Genomic DNA, 16824 nt, shown 5'->3' with positions numbered 1-16824 from the left:
AAATGAGTATGCCAATTAATTTCCTTGCTGATTGATGTACCTCCTGGTGAATCTACTTAGTAACTTCACATCCTCTGAAAGCATAATAAAACAACGTAAATTTCTGATGATTATCATCAACATCAAAGATATCCTCCTGTCAGAAATGATGCTGGCTGTGAAGATTCTACAAAAACTTTCTGTAATCTAAAAAAGGTCCAAGGTCATGCTCAAGCCTGTATCAAGGAAACTTGACATGTGGGGAGAAATTTCTTTCCAAGCTAGAGGAGGGATTCTGTTTTTAAACCACACACTGTCAAATAATTGACAACTGAATCAAGAAGGTCTTTACAGTTTTGGAGACCCTAAAAAGCAGGATGGCGCCAATAGAGCAGCCATAGCAATTTCGATTGTTTCTCTCCTAACTCTCTGATGCCTCACCTTTTCCAAGAAGATGTCATGGAGCGCTCACACCTCCAGGATCTTCCTCTTGTCTGAACTTCAACTGGGTCTGAGACTACATATTACTTGGTTCTTGATTCATTACTGTTTCATTCCTTGCTAATTGTCTTGTATGGGATAGCTTCATTTTCCTAACTAGATCGTTAAACTACTTAAAGAGAAGGATGATGTCCATCTAATACTATTTCCCACAGTGCCTAGAATTTTGCTAAATACACAATAGAAGATTAGCTAATAGATATTTGGCTAAATAATGGCAATAAACACTTCATACTGTCTCCCTAGGTGGTTTCATTGATCATGATGAATGATCCTTAAAATGGCAAAGTCACAGTTATTACCAAGAGATTCTAAAATATAAGCCATCCATCAGTATTAAACGGTATTAAAATATCGATAAGAATGGCAACCAAGTAGTTTTACTGCACTTTATAGTTTTTAAAGATTCCATGGGAATTGTATCATTGAATCCCCAGAACAACCTTATGACAACAGTTGGAAAGATTTTTTTTGTTTTTATTATTATTAGTGTAGTAAGAACACAACATCAGATCCACACTCTTGACAAATTTTTAAGTGCACAATACAGTATTGTTAACTATAGGCACCAAGCTGTACAACAGATCTCTGGAAATTATTCATCTTGCGTAACTGAAACTATATACTTTTGAACACCAACTCTCTACTACCCCCAACCCCTGGCCCCTGGCAACTGCCTTTCTACTTTCTGTTTCTTTGAGTTTGACTCTTTTAGATACCTTGTATGAATGGAATCATACAGTATTTGTTCTTCAATGACTGGCTTATTTCACTTAGCATAATGTCCTCTAGGTTCATCCATATTGCTGCATATGGCAGGATTTCTTTCTTTTTTAAGGCTGAATAATATTCCATTTTATGTATATACCACACTTTCTTTATCCATTCACCAGTAAATGAAAATTTAGGTTTTTTCCATATCTTGGCTATTGTGAATAATGCTGAAGTGAACATGGAAATGCAGATATTTCTTCAAGATACTGATTTCAGTTATTTTGGATATATGCCCAGAAGTGGGATTGCTGGATTATATGGTAATTCTATTTTTATTTTTTTAAGGAAACTCTATACTGTTTTCCATACTGGTTGCACTCTATTTTACATTCTCATCAACAGTGTACAAAAGTTTCAATTTCTCACATCCTTTGTCAACACTTGTTATCTTTTGTGGGTTTTTTTTGATAATAACCATACCAACAAGTGTGAGGTGATATCTCATTGTGGTTTTGATTTGCATTTCCCTGATGATTAGTTATGCTTAACATCTTGTCATATATCTGTTAGCCAATTGTATGTTTTCTTTGGAGAAATGTCTACTCAAGTCCTTACTCATTTTTAATCAGGTTATTTATTTATTTATTTAGGATATTGAGTTTAGGAGTTCCTAGTATATTCTGGATATTAATCCCGTATCAGATATTGGGTTTGTTAATATTTTCTTTCATTGTACAGTTTCCCTTTTTACTCCATTGATTGTTTCCTTGAGTTTGATGTAATCTCACTTGTCTATTTTTGCTTTTGTTGCCTGTACTTTTGGTGTCATATCCAAAAATTCACTACCAAGATCTATCTCATAAAGCTTTTCCCTTATGTTTTCATCTAGGAGTTTTATAGTTTCTGGTCTTATGTTTAAATCTTTAATTCATTTTGGGCTGATTTTTGTGTATGGTGAGAGACAAGGGTCCAGTTTCATTTTTTGCATGTGGATATGCCGTTTTCCCAACACCATTTGTTGAAGAGATTACCCTTTTCCCATTGTGTATTCTGGGGACCCTTGTCAAAGATCAGTTAGCTGTATTTGCATGGTCTTATTTCTGGGATCTCTGTTCTGTTCCATTGGTCTATATGTCTATCTTTAAGCCAGTACCACATCATTTTAATTACTGTAGCTTTGGAATATATTTTGAAATCAGGAGATGTGATGCCTCTAGGTTTGTTCTTCTTTTTCAAGATTAATTTGGCTATTCACAGTCTTTTGTGCTTCTATATGATTTTTTTTTAATTTCTGTGAAAAATAACATTGGGGTTTTGATAAAGGATTGCATTGAATCTGTAGATCACTTTGAGTAGTATGGACAGTTTAACAATATGAAGTCTTCCAATCTATGAAGACATAATATCTTCCCACTTATTTCTGTCTTCTTTAATATATCAATGTTTTGTAATTTTTAGTATACAAGTCTTTCATCTCCTTGGTTTAAGTTTGTTTATTCCTAAGTATGTTATTCTTTTTATCATTATGGGATTATTTTCTTGGTTTCCCTTTCAGATAGTTTGTTGTTAGTATATGGAAATTATTTTTGTATGTTTATTTCATATCCAGCAATTTTACTGAATTCATTTATTAGTTCTAACAGTTTTATCTGCAAAGTTTTAAGGGTTTTCTACCTATAAGATCATCTCATCTTCAAGCAAAGATTATTTTACTTCTTCCTTTCCAAGTTAGATGAGTTTTATTTCTTTTCCTTGCCTAATTGCTCTAGCTAGGACTTCTAGAACTGTGTTGAAAAGAAGTGGTGACAGTGTGCACCCTTGCCTTGTTCCTGATCTTAGAGGAAAATCTTTCAGCTTTTCACCACTGAGTACAATGTTAGCTGTGGGCTCTTCATACATGGGCTTTATTATATTGAGAAAAATTCCTTGTATGTCTAGCTTGTTGAAAGTTTTTGTCATAAAAGGGTATTGAATTGAGAGTTCCTTCTGCTTAGTTTTCAGCTGATGAAATTAGGACTCAGAGCTTTTAATCAGGATGCCACTGGCATATATGGTACATTTGTATGAATTAGAGAAAAATGATCCTCCCTCTTGGGGGAAGCAGCTGGGATTCTGATCAGCTGAGTTGAGTGCACATTCTACCTAAACTAGGTAACCTTATGCAGAGCATACTTTCTAAAATTGTAGCAGAGGCTTTACTTGCAAGAACTCTCCCATTGCCTCTTGACACATCAAAATGAAAACAAAGGCTTAGTGCTCTTTTCACTACCTATGCTGGTTGGGTCAGGGTATATTTATTTGAGTCTTTAAGGAGAAGGTAAGACAGCAAAATTTGCAATCTATAAACAGAGATAATTAATAAGCAAGGTGAACAGAGGGAAAAAAACTTTGCATAGCATAGATTTTTGCAACTAGAAGACTATAAGGGAAGACATACCAGCCAGTCACTCTATCTTGAGAGAAAGTGATTGGCTGCAAAAATGCTCACAGTACTTTGTAGCTCCTCCATTAAAAGGTGAAGTCTGTTTCCCCACGCCTTGAATGTGGGCTGCCCTTGTGACTTACCATGACTGATAAAATGTGGAGGAAATTAAAACATGAAAGTTTTGCACCTGAGCCTCCACAGGCCTAACAGCTTTCCGACTGTTGGATGGTGAGAGGTATGTGGCCTAGGCATCCCCATTTTCCTCACTAATAGACATCCACCAGACACATTAGGGAGGCCATCTTCACTCATACACAACCCCCAGCCAAGTCGCCAGGAGACCACAGACATTAGGGAGCCTAGCTACTCACATGTGTGCTTCAGATCTGCAGAAGCACCCAAATGACTTTCTTTATTGAAGTATGACTATTTTTCTACAATCTGGGATATTCTCATGCCCTGAGTCTCATCTTCCCACAACAGAAATTAGAGATCACATCCTCAGATTTCTTTCTAGTTAGAAGAAGTCATGTGACTGAGTCTAGCCAATCAGGAGTACCCACTTGATGCATTGATTCAAAAAAGAACAACAAGAGAGGTGACTGTGCTCATAGGAAGTAACCTTCTGACAAGTGCAGTAGAAGAAGTGTCTGGTTCTTCAGTGACAGTGTGATTTGACTGTCCAGGAACCATCTTTCATTGAATCTGAGATGTTATCAACATCATTATTTCATGCACCTCTAAAATATTTTTAATACTGCCAATAAAGCTAGGATAGAATGTGTTCTTATAACTTAGGATTTTTATTTTATATTTATTGAGAAATGCATTAGACATATAGGCATATATGACAGGTTTTTTCATAAAATATATTGGTTAAGTTATTGACTGTCTAATAACTTTACCCATATATTTTATGAATGACTTTCTGAATAACTTTCAGACTCAGAATCAACCATGTCCATGTTTTGGCACACAGTATCAACACTTGCGCCATCTGGACCGTTCGTGATGCAGCATTTCTTAAGACAGTGCTCCACTATTGTCTCTAGGAATTTCTTCTAAGTCACTAGAGCCAATCCTACAAGTGTTGATGTGTGTGAACAAGCAATGAAAGGCTACATCATGACTGCCACTTGGCTAAGAGCAATTGTGAAATGCAGTCCAATTTCAGAGATGTAAGTATGCTAGGGGAAACAACTGTCTTAGAAAAAATGAAGTATGTTCTCCCCACTGGTGATCCCAAGGCTGTTTGTCACTCTCCATTGCTATGATATGTTATAGTCCATCCAATGAAAAACTTGTTGGTAGTGCCAAAAAGACCATAAAATAAAGCAAATACCTCTACCCCTGGCCACCTGTCCTACAGTTTCCACCAGCCTAACACATAAGACTATGACACGTATTCTAAGTAATTTACTGAGGGATTAAAATAAGCTGTCTCAGAAGGGAGGAGCAAAAGATGTAATTTTAGCTGCTTTGGACTTTCATACAAAAAGTATGAAAGCAGGGACTTTCTTCCCTAGTGAACATTAGGGAAGACACCTTAAAACTTAAACTCCCATGTCTGTCATGCCCCTCAAGTCTCCCAGACCAACTCCAACTTTTCCTTCAGGAAAACACTTCCAGAAGATAAAATCTGATATTTGGTTGCTTTCTGAGTTCTCCATTTCAAGGTGTACCCTGGGCTTCAATTAGATCAACACTGACATTCACCTCTGCTCAATCTCATAGTGTAAAATATGGGCTTCAGGTATGGGCAAAGGTGAAAGTAGTTCTCCCAAACTACAGAACACATAGTGTGAGCTATGGTTCCCTCAAACAGTGACTATATCTGTTAGAAATTTCTTAGCTGCAAATAACAGAAAACTCAACTCAGATTGGCTTGATATTTTAACATTTATTATCTCTCCTACACAAAGTTCTCTAGGTGTCAAAAAAGTGACCTTGACTCTGCTCTTCTAAGACCCTCTTCTGTCTGCCTTCATCTGTAGGTTAGCTTCATCCTGAGACTGAGGGCAAGATGGGTGACACAGATCCAGGTAACATATCCAGATGCAACCCGTGTCTTCAGAAGGTAGAGATGACTCTCCCTGTTTCTCTTAGAAGCAAAGAAACTCTTTCCAGATTTTCCCAATGTTCCTCACTCTACAGACGTTACTGAACAGAACTGGATCACATGTGTATACCTAACCAATCACTGACAAAGGGATAGACCCACTACAATGGATTTGGACCCACCAGGACGTATCCCTAGGCCCGGGTCAGGGCTGGGGCTTGCCCACCCTAAAGAATGTGGTCACACAGAGAGGGTTAAATGCCTGAATAAAATCAGGGACCTATTAAGAAGGAGGAAGGATGTGTGAGAAAAGACATTAGGTAACCAATGGTGTCTACTAAGTAAGATATTAATTTTTCATAGAAATGGTACGCAGTAATCATTACTGATGAAAGAACACTCATAGTGACAGGACTCTGCCCTCCTCTTTAGGAATAAGTTTTATTGTGCTGCAGTACACTGGGTCTTTTTCTGGTCCATCAGAAGCCTGATGCCATCAAAAGGAAATGGAGGCTTTTGTATGTTCTTTCTTTCTTATTGGAGAAATGACACTGCCTATGATTGAATTACTTTTATTCACGTTATTCCTCTGATAGAAAAGGAGTAAAAATGGAGGGCTTAAAGATTTTATACAGGCCTAATCTCTACACATACAAGTCTGTAAATCCCTCAGGGGAATAGACGGAGTCTTTTTCATATTTACGTCTCCTATAGAGCTAGCCTCATACAGTAGGAACTCAGTTCAATAAAGAAATGATGAATTGAATTGTTAATCTTATTAATTCTTTCCAGGATTAACATAAGCCTTTATGACAACCAGAGTTAAGGCTCCAAGCTAGGTGTGGTCCACATCCATCCTGTGTGCATTAACAGAGATCCTTTGGCTTTAGGATACTTTCTTCTCCATGACTCCAGCCACAAAGATCACCCAGAAGCAGGGACTTTCAAGCTGCAATTCTAATGCTCTTTATGGTTATGGTACGGGCTTCGGTGGGGAAAAAATTACAGTTCCTAAATCAGGCAAGAGCTATCTGGAGGAACTCAGACTTTGATCAGACCTTACCAATCCATTTCGTTTCAGCTTTGCCCATCACCTGGGTTTTCCTTACTAAGAATTAGTGGGTTGAAAATCCCCTAGGAGGGAATATCAGAACTTCAACAAGTTCAGACAGATGTACACACAAATAGTAAGTTCAAATGAAATTCTCTATGTGATTTGAGATTTTTCCCTTTTTCTCCTTACCATCCTGCTCCCTTATTTAATCTCCTCAGTTAAAAGATTTAGGTTTTCCCCCTTTTCTTGTAACACAGTGTATTTGCTGAATATACTGATTCCTGCCCTTTGGTTCTTATTCCTTGACTTCCAATTCTTATCTCTCTATTCTGACCCCAACCTCGAAGTTTGTTGTTATGTCAGAGAAGTCCTTAGATACCACGGTTACACAAGGGGTCAAACTGACTCTCCCCAAAACTGAACGTTGCTGATTCATGGGATGCCACAGGGATTGTAATAGCCACAGCAGAAGTAGCTATCAAAGCAAAGATGCTCAGATAACAGCAGCTATTGAAAAAGACCAACCCCTGTTACAAATCAATTAGCTACCCCTTATTTAAAAAATATTCAGTATGGTATTCATGCTGGGAATCAATGAGAGTGGTATTTCCTGAAATGATTTACACAATGCTAATATTTATCAGGTAAAGGAAGGAAAATATTGAGAGAGTAAAAAGCCAAACAAAAACTCTCAATCTTAAAGTCATTTTCACTGTCTAATTGCCCTGATGTGTTATCGAATACTCATCTGAATGCCTGAGGAGGGAATAATTCAGATTAAGATCTATGTATTTCTGTATAGAATAATGGTCAAATGTAATATATGCATTTAATTAAATATCTCGATAAGGATTTAACTTTACCTGTATTATTTCATTTAATCATTATGACAGCCCTGTGAAGTATGTGCTAATGCTATCTGCATTTCATAGGTGAATAAACTAACTCTGAGAGGTTCTGTGCCTTTTCTAAGTTTACAAAACTAGCTGGTGAAAGGAAGAGGCAGGACTAAATTCTCGGTCTTTGACTCACTTTTTCCACTGCCCATATTGTCAACATACATTCATGACAAATACAGATGAATATAGTCCTCATTCCCTAAGCAAATGTAGCAAAAATTGGAAGCCAGCAGATTGTAATTCAGAGCTCCTTCCTTCATATGGAGCCTGTGGTTTTGCCTTTGTCTGTTTCTCTTTGGTTTAATGTTAGATAACAATGAGGTTTCTTTGAGGAGCATTTAGGAGAACCTAATGAATGAGCAATATTCCCAAGGAGACTTGCACAGTACAATATGCTGAAGGCTGACTGAGTGACACCAAGGAAGTTTCTCCTCTTGAAATTGCTATAGCACTCAACTTTTGCCCTGATTTTCAATATTTATACTTCAATGATGTTCTAATTATTTGAGCTTCATCCTTTAAATCAAGAATATGACACCTTATTAAACATAAGGTCGTCTGATGTCTCTTTTAAAAGCAATACTTAAGGTCACGACGTTCTATTATCTCCAGTTTATAATATGAAAGTAGTTTCTACTATCCTTGGTTCTCTGCCGAAAATTTTGCCAACTTTTATTCTTTCAACACCTTCTACTAGAGCTTGAGATAGGCCCCATTCAGACACTGTTCCTGCCAAGAACTCTAGGCCAAGATCTATGATGACTGAGCAAGACAGCAACTATGATTTTCAAGTCCTATCCAATGACGTGTTTTTAACAGGCGATGTTGCTTGCATTTTAAGTTTTAACCTATTGGGCCATGTAGTAGCCTTTCTTGACGGGATTGAAAAATAACCCAATAATAAGGTTTCATGCATTCACAGATGTCTGAAACTCCAGTGAGAGGTAATATGTAGGATTATAAGAGATAGGATTTGTAGATCAGATTTATTTTAGGTTTTTAGTATAATTCTTCATTCTACTGAATTAATGTAGCATGTATATTAAGCTCACGGTGAAGTGGAAGGCCATTGCTCAAAGCTATTGCAAGGAAAATGTAGCACTTAAACCACAGCCATGACAGGTCATTGGAGGGGAAAATGTGGTTTTTAAAAATGACTGAAAAATGCATTCATAGGCATTATTATACAATTGGATGTGGCGGAAAAGGAGTGGGGAAATGACTCAGGTATGATTCTAATCTGCCCAGCTCATCTACCATGACAATAACATGTATTTACTTACTGTAGGGAAAAAAAGACAAATTCAACATCCTTAAGGCTTTGGTTGATTAATGATTCAGCTATGATGGAACCACCTAAAGGACAATAGCCAGTCTTTCCCATTAGCAGGAATCCTTACTCGGGTGTGGTAAAATAACATTCTCCACTTTGGCTGCATGATCTGATGATAGAGACTATTCTAATTGTGTTACAGTTTGGGAGGTAAAATGAATGCACACAGAAGTGAAAATAGGACCTGCCTTTGATGGTAAAACTAATTCACTTCTGGGCAAGTCTAACTTATTATTACATAGGATATTGTGTTTAAACTGACATTATTTCCATTTATCAGTAATCCTTTAGTATATTGATATAAGATACTAATAAGTATGTGGCAATAGTGAAGAAAATTGCCAACTCAGGGTAGAAATCTGTCTTATCAAAGAAATATGCATATATGTATTTGTACCAGGATGTGCATTTAGGGGAAAAGTATTTGTACCTTTTAATCTTCATTTATTCTTTCACTCTTTGAAATATTTATTGACTTCTTGCCACGTGCAAGCATTGCTCTAGATTCTGGAGGTACAGCAAAAACAGACAAAGATCTTGGCCTTCACAGAGTTTGCATTTATTCCACTGGAAGAAGACAGACAATAAACAATGTGAGTAAAATATTTCCTATGTCAAAATTCAAAGATTTATAATAAAACTGTCAAATGTTTAGTAAACAAGAAGTAAAGAGATTCACAGTTCTGAAGAGATTGCAAATTCCATGTCATCAGTGTAACCCCAGTACCTAACAAAGTGCCTGACCTAGTAGATATTTAAGAAATATTTATTGAATGACTGAATGAACAAATGAACAGACTTCATGTTCTCTGAAAATAGCCCTGACACTATATCTCAACCTTGTACTAGGTTTTCTTTTATACCTGTTTACTTCCAAAAAAGATTTGAAGTAACTTACAACAAAAAGGGAAAGAAAGTAGCCCAAGCAATAGAGGAAGAAATGTAGTCATGGCATATAGTTTTTTTAAAAAAATACACGTCTTGGACATAGTAGGTGATAAATAGCTTAAATGAAAGTGTATTTGATAGTAATTTTCCAAAAGATACATACATATTTTTCACATGACTTTCAAAAATATATATTATGCCCCTTAACAAAAGCTGAAATTGTTAGGTCCAAATATGATGTTGAAAGGAAAGGGAAAGAAATTATCTTGAATAATTGCTATGGTCACCAGAGCAATAATCCAATGCATGTGGCTTTCTTTAAAGCTCTAAGAATAGAACTTAGCATAAAGTAGAACTTCAATAGATGTTGGCATAAGACCATCAGATAAGGTTTATTCTTGAACTATTTCTGTAGTGTGTAATAAGATCATGTAATCAGCAGGGGGGAAGAAAAAGAATGCTCTTCTTTTCATTTTGGTCTGTAGAGTTAGAGCATCCTACAGTTTGCTTTCCAGTGAAGATACTCAGCGTCTCAATAACCTTGTTGGAAAAATGGTCATTCTCAACCTCTTCAACTAAGTGCATAGCTTTCAGGAACCTACATGGATGGGTGAGAGAAGATAACAGTTGCCTAGTCAGTCACATTAGCCAAATCAACCCTTATAGATCAGTGGGTATGAGATGTGGCAGTGAGATCCTGTGTCATACTAGAGAGACCCATAGTGTTAGTCAAAACCAAATTCAAATCTCAGTTCTAGTAATTATTTACCCTAGTTAAGAAAGGTAATGCTGCAATCTATTGTGAATGAAATAATGCTCTTTGAAGTCATCACAGTCCTAGGTATAGGAGCTCAATAATATTTGTAATTACTGTTATTGACTGTAGATAGCATCTAGGATATCTTGATCTCTGGGATATCAGCAGGAAGGAAATTTAGGACAATCATATGGTGAGGTGAAAAGAATAGCCTTCATGAGACCTTGGAATATGAACTAGGTAGGATCTTTAGTTAAAGTAGTCATCTCAAAAAGGGGATGGTGTTGCTTACACAGAGGAGAACCACTGGGAAGTTTTAGATGGTGAGAAAAAGATACTAGATAGGATAACTTATAAACTAGAGTCAAACTGGTCTACCCAAGTCCAGATCAGCAAGGACTAAGGCTCCTTTGGCATCCTGCCCCTCCCTCCCTAAGTGTGGGAAGGAGTCCAAGACATTGTTTTCAACCAGCATACAATACAGCTCATTCCTTTCTTTGAAAAAGGCCTGAAAGTTAACATGGAAAGGAAGAAAAATACATTACCATGTCTTATGGGCAATGGGAATATAATGGGGTGGGCATGGGTGTTCTTATTGACAAAGAAGCCCTTCTTTAATTTCTTTCTTTCTTCCATTCTCCCCTTTCCTTCCTTTCCTTCCATCTTCCCTTCCTCTTCCTTCCATCTATTTTCTCTTTTATTTCCTACCTGCTTCTACAAGGGTCTAAAACAGAGTGATTTCCTCATTGTAATTCGCCACTGGATTCAGGATAAATCAGGTGCTAAAAGATGATCTTCAGACTTCAGTTTGCTTGATTAGACCTGATATAGTTTTCATTCTCCTTTTCCACATTTCCTAATGTAAAAACGGGCAGCATTCAGATGAAAAATAGATGGGTCATGAAGACAAGTTCTCCCATTGGAGAACAGGAAACTAAACCTGTGATGACTGTGAATGAACTCTCTGAGAACCAGATGAAACTCACAAAAATAGAAACCAGATGTAAGCAATAATGAATCCAGGGCACTACACTGCCTCCAGTTTATTTTTAGCAGAAATGTTATTAAAGTCTTTTTCAGTACCATAATTAATTTTCAAGGATCGTCACTAACCTCATAGTGTAAAATGGGACAAGAAAAATTTTGCATATAAGGTTTAGTGGAAAATGTTGATTTTTAAAGTAGTTTTCTGCGTGGTTCTTGGTGGTGGTGGGCTGTTCTATGGTTTTTAGTTTTCCTGGTTTGACCTAGGAATAAGGAATCTCTAACCAGAATGTAATTCATCTTTAGATAATAGTATCTGTTTATATATTTAGGATGTGTCAACCTCCTCAAGGCTGGGAAGTATCATAGCCTAATATAATATTTGGCTTTCAGGTTTTGGGTATGTAACAAGAGGACCAACAGACTTGTTAGCTAAAATCAACCCGAAGTATTAGAGTTTGGACATGAACTTGCCCTGCCCATGCCAGAGGGAATACAAGTGCCTTCTTTCAGGCTCCAGACGAAATCATTAATTATGTCAGCAGCTCCAGCGATAGACCTGGAGACACTTTGCCCCACTTAGCAAACAAGCTACCTTCTCAACTGCTTAGAAGTCTGGGGAAGGTCTTAAAGATTTGTACTCACTGTACTTACACAGCCCTTTCTCCGCAAATCCTGACTCTCCTTGATCTGGAGTCTTTTTGGTTTCACCACACCAGGGTTGGAATGAGATGAGGGAAATATGTGGTTGTGACGCCCAGACTGTGTATTATAGGCCTAAAAGTACATCCTGGTGCACCTCGACAATGAAACCCTTTTAAAACGTGGGGTTTTGGGAACCATATCAACCACGGTTGAGTTGCTGCTCCATTTAAGGACATGCTAGGTCTTTTAAAGGGCAAGTTTAACTGCTAGAGACATGTACATTTTTGCCTGTTAAAAACAGCTTTACAAAGAATGTGACCTGTGTTTATAGGACCAAAAAAAAAAAAATTATCCTTTCCACAAAAAGCGGCTTCCTTTTTTTTAACCGTGAAAAGTACCTTGGCAGTTCTATGTACAATTAACAGCTTAGCAGGATGAGAAGTAAAGGAGCAAAGTGCAACAAAATCTGCTAAGGTCAGTTTAAATTTTCTTAACATAAGTACTCCCACATAATAATTGATCTCAATATATGATGATGCGTCATGAGTCCACATTTCCCCCCTCATTTACCAGTCTCTGGGAAGTGAAGCACAAATGAAGAGAGAAATATCTCCAGGAAAGCAATACCATGAACCAAACATTAAGGAAAGAGAGACTTTTGAGAGAGAATAACACACGGGATGCCTCCCCCCAGTCCACTGTGATTTTTAAAGAAAATGCCTTACGCATAGTTTTCAGCTGCAGAGAAATGAGCTTTATACATGAATTTTGGGAAGTAGATCTAAAATAATTTTAAATATGCTTTCATTTCTCAAAAGTGCAGGTAGAAAGAACTACAATTCAATTTGATTCCACAGATATCTTCAGAAGACCTCCTCTGGGCTCACAGCAGTGCTGAGCACATTGGGAAAGTAAGCAGAACACAAACAAGAGATCGATGGATTTTTTCTTTTTTAGCTCATAAACAAGTATACTGATTGAATACTTTCCTTTTGGAAGCAGAAAAAAATGTCTGGAAGTTTTAACAAAACTGCTGGTGGGAAGGATTAATACCCTCTCTAATAAATGGATAAAAGAATGAGATCTTTAAAATCTAACAAGCTGTTGGGGAAAGCTAATTTTAAAAAAAATAATGAAACTGAAGGAAATTGGATGAACTTTAAAGGGGAAACTCTCAATTGGTATCAATATGGGACAAAGGAAAATGCTAAGCTACCAGTGGAGGTGGAGTTGGGGAGGATAGCTTCCTAAGTTATAGGAGCAGAAAAAGAATAAAAGAATGAAGTCTATTTATATCATTCTATTTTCTTCTCCTTTCATAAAAAAGAGAGTAAAGGGATATATAGAGGAAGACTAGTTACCAAAGAATTCATAGAACAAAACTAAACTTCTAAACTGCAAACCAATAATAATAAAATATTATTAGGCCAGTTTATTTCATAATTTTCAAGGAACTAGGTACACATTCAAGCCTTATTTTATTAATTTTTATAAATAGAGAAAAGGAAGGTAAAATGTTAATATCAATTTTATTGATATAAAGAAATACCTTATTTTCCCTCACTAATTATCTTTATTTTATAAATGCAAAAGCTATGAAAATTATTGAATCATAATACTTTCTATTTTACATCAGGCATTCTCAGTTATTAATCAGCACACACACTCTTTTTTTTTTAAGTACCGCACTAAGATAAGAAAGAAGGGTAGAAGCAGCAAGCAATGATGTGTTCCAATCTGATGTCTTGTTCAGAAACATAAAAGGTTCCATTATGTTCTGGATGTTAATTAAATATCCCCATAAGTAAAGGCACAAAACTCAAATAAGAGTTATAAATGTTTACAATCTTTTTCTTAACTTTTTGTAGTATTTAAAGAAGTTTGTTACTCAAATGGAGATGGGATCTCTAATAGACATAAGTAGGGGGGAAATTGCCAAGAGAAATTAAAAGACAAAAAGGTAAGATGTGGGGCTTCCCTGGTGGCGCAGTGGTTGAGAGTCCGCCTGCCGATGCAGGGGACACGGGTTCGTGCCCCGGTCCAGGAGGATCCCACATGCTGCGGAGCGGCTGGGCCCGTGAGCCATGGCCGCTGAGCCTGCGCGTCCGGAGCCTCTGCTCTGCAACGGGAGAGGCCACAACAGTGAGAGGCCCGTGTATCGCAAAAAAAAAAAAAAAAAAAAAAAAAAAAAAGGTAAGATGTGGTGATAATTAAAAAGGCAAAATATTCTCTGTCTTAAACATGTATATGAGTTTAATTCAGTTCATAAAGATTTCTTCCTAAGCCCAGGTCACAAGAACCAGGCAGAACTGTACTTCACAGAGAATGGACCTACAGCTTTGTAATATTGCATGACAATTTCTTTGTTTCCTCCTTCCCTAAGAGTGGCAATCAGACACTGCTCAGGGCTCTGGGGAATAATAAAGCAGTCGCTCCTCTGAACAATAATATTCTACAAAGGACCCCAATCACCCCTCGGAAAGGAACTGACCGAAATCCCTGAGACTCCCCACAATCTCCCAGCGCCTTCACCACTCAATAGAAGCGGCGAGCGTCACCCCAGCGATACCACACGGTCCAAAAGCGATGGTCAGTTCGTAGATGCTTTTAACCATTATGAGAAGCATAATAAGATCGGTGACTTGCTTCTCGCTCTTTTGAGACTAGAAACTCAAAAGGGAAGGGAGGTAGGCTGCTGGCTGGACCGACGTTTCTTAAAGTGCGAGAAGTGTCGCCTGAGGGGGAAAGACACCTTCAGGAAGGAGCTAAAAGGAAACCCGTGCTTTGGACTTGAGAGGTTTTTTCCGTCTATCTCTGGAATTATGCCCCTGCGAGAGCGCGTCGCGGGGTTGTGCACGCGAACACGTCCGGCCGGTGCCCGGCGCACACCGGCTCGGTGGCCGGCAGGCTGGGGCTGGAGGTGTGGCAGCCCCCGGCGCGGGGGTCTGCGCCTCGCCCAGACGGCCCAGAACGCACGTCAAGGAGCCTTAAACACCATGGACAGCTCACTGGCTTCCCGGAGCCTGAGCCGCGCCGCTCCCGAACTCCGCGGGAGCCACCAGCTAGGTTGATTTCTAAGCGCTGGAGAGGTGCCATGTGTTCCACGGTCTACACCCCCCGCGACCGCCAACAGCAACCACTGAGCAGCTATATATAGATAGAGCGGGCTTCAAGAATTAATAACCCGTCTCCTTGCCCTCACATCAGGCCTTCAAGGTGCCACCGGATTCTAAGAATCCGACGGGGAGACTTGGCAGAGAGAACTTTGTTCCACGTCCCTTCATTTCCTCCCTCGGGCCCGCGCCCGCCCCTCACCCCGCCTTGGCTTTGCCGATTGTGTTAAATGAAATAAAGCAGACGGGCTCCGGGGCTCTGGCCGCGCCGGACGGACACGCGGGAGGCGGGCCCGAGGACAGAGAGTCCCGGGGCCTCCAGGAGGAGAGGTTGAGCCTGCACAGCCCCCTGGAGACCGGACCTGGGCCGGGACAGGCCGGGGGTGGGGTACAGCCGCCCCACCCCCACTGGGAACTTATTGTCACTGTCTGCCAGGGGCTGATGTCAAGTCTGAGTCATAGATCGCCCAGGAGGGAGAAGGGAGGAGAGAGCCCTGCTAGCAGGAATTTCGCTAGTGCCTCGGACCCTGTCTTCGGGTCACACTGTTCCCGAAGCTTCCTTTCCCCCGCAGCCAGAAGCAGGGCCCTTCTGGGAGGAGGGGGCGAGCTGGGCGGACATCTCTGTACTGGGTGCGAAGCCATGCAGTAAACCTAGCGGGATGGGCGCAGCGCGAAGGCCTCAATTCTACCGCTGCGGACAGAAGGATTCTGTGCTGCAATCGGAGTCCAGACGCTGAGAAAGAGAAGCCCAAGAACCCAGGGAACGTAGCTAGACCCTCCGAGGGCCTCCCAGGCCTCTAAATTTTCCATCAAGTCTAAGGTGCCCGAGAACCAAGCCTCCTTGGGTACCGTATTCGCAAGCGCTACCTAAATCTGTAGTGGGAGATGAGGGCTGATAAAGATGGTCCTGTCGTCTCACGCCTCTTCCAAGACCCGGGCCTCCTGCCATTAGGAGACACACACCTCCCCTTCCTGCGCCCAGAGCGCAACTACCAGGCCGGGAGACCCCAGAGAGGGAAGAGCGTGGCTTTCACGTTTGCTCTCCCGCGGCCTTATTTCTGACAGGAATCCCAGTAAGGGAAGGCAGGGCCCAAACACATCGTAATCACAAGCTCAAGCTAAATACACACACCCTGGCGAAGTGTGGGTGTCCGGATGCCTTTCTGTCTGAGAGGATGGGTACCCTAGTCCGGTGCTGCCTTGTGCAGAGCTGAGAGCTGGCCCAGTTTGAAGGGGCGGGGGATGGTGTTAGGGATGTAAACTGCTTCCGAGGTCCTGCCGATTCTCCGGGGGCAGCGCCTTCCAGACAACAGGGCTCAAATTTTAAGAAAGGACGACTCTGCTCACAGGAGAGCTGGGTCCCTGCCAGGAAAGCTGTGTGACATGCCCAAGATCAGTTTCAGATGGAGGGGTTGTCGTCTGAGCCAGGTGGGACTTGGAACTCTCCCTGTGGCCTCACACAAGTCCAGAGCT

General features: G+C 39.8%; 1 long non-coding RNA gene across 1 annotated transcript in view; it reads left to right on the top strand.

The window, feature by feature from the left end:
- Window positions 1-15091, top strand: part of LOC137201746 (uncharacterized) — a 97464-nt gene extending 82373 nt beyond the window's left edge. Inside the window, exon 3 of the long non-coding RNA XR_010932303.1 lies at window positions 5614-15091. This is a non-coding gene — a long non-coding RNA (uncharacterized lncRNA). The remainder of the gene's footprint in view (window positions 1-5613) is intronic.
- The last annotated feature ends 1733 nt before the right edge of the window (window positions 15092-16824 follow it).

This window comes from Pseudorca crassidens, chromosome 11 (genome assembly GCF_039906515.1).
Source record: "Pseudorca crassidens isolate mPseCra1 chromosome 11, mPseCra1.hap1, whole genome shotgun sequence".
Classification (NCBI taxonomy): Eukaryota; Metazoa; Chordata; class Mammalia; order Artiodactyla; family Delphinidae; genus Pseudorca; species Pseudorca crassidens.
Note: the sequence above shows the minus strand (reverse complement) of the source record. Positions and strands in the feature narration are given on the sequence as shown.